Below are 5,616 nucleotides of genomic sequence, written 5' to 3' on the forward strand. Positions count from 1 at the left end.
CTTCATCATTGTTGTTCTAGTTGATAGGCCAATAATGTATTGACCCCTTGTGATTAATTACCCAAGTTTATTAATTAATCAAATTAACATGCAATGTACGTGGCAGCACAAACAGATCACCAACTAAAGTATAATGCAGCGGAAAATAAAGTTGATACGGTGATTTGTTTATGAATGGGGAAAACCTCCGAGGCAAAAACTCCACCGGTTGATTTTAAGGTCACCACTCTTGAGAATTCACAATTATCACAACAAGCGGTTACAAGTAAAGGAATCCTAGTACCTTATACCGACCTATAGTTGAACCCTTACCCAATACACAATTCGACTTGTTCTATAGCGACAATCTCTCCTTGTATTGCACGGCTCCCAGTACATGACTAACCAATCGATGTCTGGATCCTAGTACGCAGTTTACTCCTTTGCACGAATTCTAGTATGTGACTAACTCCACAACAACCCTTTGATTGTTGTAGTTGATTTGTAGCAGTTTCACATAGAAACACCGATAAGATTTTAAATGTTGGTGCAAGAGCAAAGGCGTACAAAAAACGCAGCAAAAACTCTTTCTTCTGTAGGAGGAGGCTAGAGTTTCAAAAAGAAAACCTTATGAAGCTCTCTAGGGTTAGGTTTTTCTTTTTCCACCTCCTTTAAATAGGAGCTTAATGGGCTCTCCTATTCCAAATGGGTTTACACAAACCTTGGGCTTTCCTAGTCCAATATATAAACCTATAAACAAATAGACCTTTAGAATAAAAACGTTGCTGGCTATAGTCTGAATCTCGTAAGCTCGATAGATCGAGACATGTGTCGAGCTTTAATGAATCTCGACAGATCGAGCTTTTGTTGAGGAGGTATCGAGACCTGTAGATTGCACTTTTCTTGAGCAATTCTTGAGTAATCTTCATGTCTTCAAGTTAATCACTTGTAAAGATCATTTTGAACCTACTTAGATTAATCCAAATACAAGTAAAGTGTGTTGTGTCAAAGGATATGCCAATTACATAAAAATGTCCCTAACACTAGTTACATTGGCGAGGTGGCACATTGCTGTTCTCCTGAGAGATGCACTAGCTCAACTTCAATTTCTGTTGACTAGCTCTTCTACGCTTGCTGTCAGCGTTTGAATTTGCTAGGTCACCTGTATTGAATCAAATAGGGTTGATGAACTTGGATTCATCATGTCACTTAAAAGGTAGAGCTACAAAAATTTCTATGACTCAGAACTCAGTCCCCACAAATGGCGCCAAACTAATGATGCCAAAAGTGGTCGTCAATCATGGACCTTGTCTAAGTCCTAACGAGGTGATGTTCCTTGCAAAGATGAGAGAGAATGCACCGGAGTGGCGTCAGCCAATGGTCTGATAACTAAGTCAGAAAAATTCTCAATATCTATTAGAGAATAAGAATGTAATTTTGTGTATTTTGGTGTGCGTACCTTTCTTCTAGTATTTGATGGCTTATTTATAGCCTGTTCTTGTATAGCCGTTGGGGGCCTTTAATGGTTCTCCTGACTGCTTAAGTAATGTTTATCCGAGTATAAATGGAGACTTAATTGGCTTGTTATTGTTCTTTCTGACCATTGTAGCTCATCGATAATAAAGTCATTTATTGCCGTGTAGTTAATGTTGTAATCTCGTCCAAGGTACTAACGCCCATATATTATTTGACATGTCAAAAATATAAAACAATTGTAAGTAACATTTCAGGAAGAGTATCAAAATTTAACGAGTAACGATTCTCAAAAAAAAAAAAAAAAAACGATTAACAGTCCAAAGTAATAATTTGTGCATGAAATGTAATATATAAAAAGAATCTTTTTTTTTTTGGCTGAAAATATTTTTTTTTAGAAGAATATATAAAAAGAACTTAAAATTTGATAATCACGGTGATAGTTTACTTCCATGTCAAAAAGTGATTTAAGGACTATTTTCTAGTCATCTCAAACACTACAATTAATTCACTCTCTTCTTCTAAAAAAAAAAAAAAATCACTCTCCGTAGCAATTAAAAAAAAAAAAAAGAATAAAAAATTTTAGACAAATAGAAAGAAGAATTACAAACCGTATAAATAAGATGAATTGAACAAATATATGATCAAGCCACTGTTGTATTTACCATAGATTTATATATATTAGTATTATGCCCATGTGATACAGGACTTAATCAAGAATCATGTGTAAACTAAAGAAAATAAGATAATATTTTCTAATTTAAGTAAAATTAAATAATAAAATAGCTAGAATAATTTATCATCAAATTATATCAAGACATGCTTAATAATAAGCTTAAAATAAGATTGTTATCTAAATCAAAATTGAGGGATGGAAGCAACATATCACCACTAGAACCCATGTTATAAACGTGTAATTCATATATAATATAAAAAATAATAGAAAATCATGTTTAATCATATTAAACATACATGTGTAAGAACATACCACCATTGAAACTCACGTCATAAATGTTTAATTAATATACGATATACAAAATAATAAAAAATCATGTATAAGCATATTTAATTATTGATTCTCAAACCATAATAAAAAAAATCATGTCTAAACATATTTAATGATTGATTCTCAAACCATAACCATATAAATTGGATAAAACTTAATAAAATTAAGTTAAATAAAAGACAAAACAATACATACTTGCAAGGTTGTAAATAGAAAAATAGAGAAAAAAAAAAGCCACTTGGTGGGTAATTATTATGAATTATTTAATATATATATATATATATATATATATATATATATATATATATATATGCTCCACAGTAAAAAAGTTGATGTGAACAAAAAGTCTAATATGAGTCTAATTTATAGAGCTGTGAATTATAGGAGAACAATATAAGAATAACATATTATTCCTATTTTCTGAAAGTCTAATGATTGTTATTTTTGACGTTAATGTAATTTATGTTTTTTTTTATTTTGAAAATCTAAAAATACTAATAACGTCGCTTTTTTATTTTTTATTTTTTATGTGTAGTAATATAATTTATGTAAAAAAATCATATGTTAGATTGGTCATACCAAGATGAAATTTTGTCTATCCATAATCTAACCAATGATCATTTCCGTCCAAAAAAAAAAAAAAAAAAAACTCATTAAAACTTCAACAAATTAAGAAGTTATATCCTTACGTGGGTTTCAGATAACTCAATTGGTAAAATCTTTGATCGTTTTTGTAATTTGGTGATGTCATTTGGTGCAACTATGACATTTAAGTCTAACTTTTATTATATAGTATATAATATAAAATTCTTGTTTAGCACAAATCTTTCCCAAGATTTAAGCACTCACATTAGTTCTTCCAATATAGAAAAAAGCATAGAAAAAGTGATAATTCAAGTAAAGAAAAAAGGGTAAAATTTACACAATTTTGCTTCAAAACTCCCCATATCAATAGATGTATAAATGTACAAATATACACATTTGCTATAGTATTTACACGGTAGCTGCGCATAGCATTAGTTTATTCTTCTTCTTTTTTTTTTGTTTTTTTGTTTTTTTTTGTTTTCCCTCACAACTGTTGACTATCTCTTGCCATCTTCCCGTCCTCCACACCAACCAAGAAGAAAGAAGAAAAACACCAACCCAGTACGGCCGCTAGACAGAGCCACTGTTGGACTAGGGGCAATGTCCAAATTAAAAAAAAAAATTTATTATTATTATTAAATATACTAATTTTAGTAATTTTATTCTATAAAATTATATTTTGATTTTCTTAAATAATATCATTATTCCTTTAAGAGAAATGCTATTCTCACAACCTTTTTTACAAACTATTTTCGTTATAAATTCTTATTGGTTTGTATTTGAGGCTACTATCCACGTTATTTTTTTTACTTATCAATAATCGCTTATCACATTATTAACTTATAATAAAAAAAATTGTAGCACAAATATTTTTCTCATTTTAGTGACCATAACAAAAAATTATAGATCTAAAATCTAAAACAAAATTTACAAATCCAAATGATTGTAGCTCAGCAACTAAAATTATCAAGAGTAAAACTAAAAACAAAAATTAAGCTTCATTAATTAATTTTATCTGAAATAAACAACTCGACTTTAAAAAAATTCTAAACAAAAACAATTTTGCTCTTATATCCCACACAAACAAAAAACCCAAAAAAAAAAAAAAAATTTCTTGGCAATTTAGAGTCTATTTGATAGAGTAGTTCAAACCCATATTTTCAGTTTTTAAACAATTGCAAGAAAAAACCCATATGAAAACCAAAGGAAAAAACCACCGAATCTACCACCGAATGCTCTTATGGTGCTTAAGAGCTATATCATATGAAATTGTTACCAATAGGCAGGTTGTGGATCACTGTCCAGCAAACCAAAGAATTGGAAGGCCTTGGGAATTAATTATCAAGATTTCTGAAACTAGGAGATAGAAAGCAAAAAGGAGTGCCTTATGAAGCTAAAAATCTGGAAGGACTTACCATGTTCACTGGTGCAAATAGTAGTGCAGCAGAATTTTGGTGCAGTTCAGGAAGCTTTAGTAGAGGGAGCAATTCAAGCTACAAGTCTTGATACTCTGAAACTTAGATGGAATGGCTTCTTATAATAAGATTTGGAAATAAAAAGAATAGTCAAATGCGTGTAGCGGGTGAGTGGGGCAGAGAGAAAAGAAATTATTAGGACCTAGAACTACTCCAGATGACGTTGCCTCCCATTACAATATAAAAAGTGTCCATAGCCATTTCTACAGTTACTTTGGTTTAGTTAATTTTTGTCTCTTTGTGAGCAAAACAGCACGTGTTGTTGCGGCAAGGCAAAAGTAATTTCACCGTAGGACCAAAACAAAACTTGATAGTTAGGATTTATTTGGATAGAATTTATTGTTGAAAATTAAAAATTGAAAATTGAAAATATTGTAACAAAATAATTTTTAAATGTGTGAATAGTATTGTGGGACCCATCTTTAATATTTTTTTCTAAATAAAGTGCTTGTGGGTCCCATGAACAGTGTGTGAACAGTGAAAATTGTCTCCCACACAGTGAAATAACGTGCATGAACAATACCGGTTACTATTCATGCACGTTGAAAAAAAAAAAAGATAAAAAGAAGGGAAACTGCAAAATGCAAAACGTAGCCAAAATTAATCTGGATCCAAACGGTGACTTAATGCAGAGGCATTTCACGTGTGTAAATCATGCTTTGCATTTATTTCCCTTTTTATTTTTTAAAATATATATGGCAATATAGTGTTTTTGTTACCTACACAATAAATTGTTATAATATTTTTATAATTAATAAGGTGTCAATTCCTTATAAGACAAAATAAAATAATAAACTATCAAATCGAGACTAACAACAATTGAAAATAAAGTTCTTGTGAAAATGTTATAACATTTTTGGTGTGGTGTTATCATAATATTTTTACAATTTATAAGGCATCAGTTGCATATAGATAAAAATAAATAAATAAAATATGAAATGTCATACAAAGACGTACCACAGCTTAAAATAAAGGTATTGTTAAAACGTAACATTTTATTGTTGATAAACCATAAATTTATGGTCATCATTATACGAATATCGTCATTCACTCAGAAAAGACGTTACGCATTTATTACGATCATTGATGACAAAACGT

The 5,616-nt window shown here is 30.2% G+C and overlaps 1 long non-coding RNA gene across 1 annotated transcript; it reads right to left on the reverse strand.

Moving 5' to 3' along the window:
* Window positions 1–925: 925 nt before the first annotated feature.
* On the reverse strand, window positions 926–4,614 carry LOC142636883 (uncharacterized). Its single transcript, XR_012844421.1, has 2 exons — window positions 4,459–4,614; window positions 926–1,648 (listed from the first exon to the last, which is right to left on the reverse strand). It is a non-coding gene; the product is annotated as an uncharacterized LOC142636883 (long non-coding RNA).
* Between the last annotated feature and the right edge of the window lie 1,002 nt (window positions 4,615–5,616).

This window comes from Castanea sativa, chromosome 5 (genome assembly GCF_040712315.1).
Source record: "Castanea sativa cultivar Marrone di Chiusa Pesio chromosome 5, ASM4071231v1".
Lineage (NCBI taxonomy): Eukaryota > Viridiplantae > Streptophyta > Magnoliopsida > Fagales > Fagaceae > Castanea > Castanea sativa.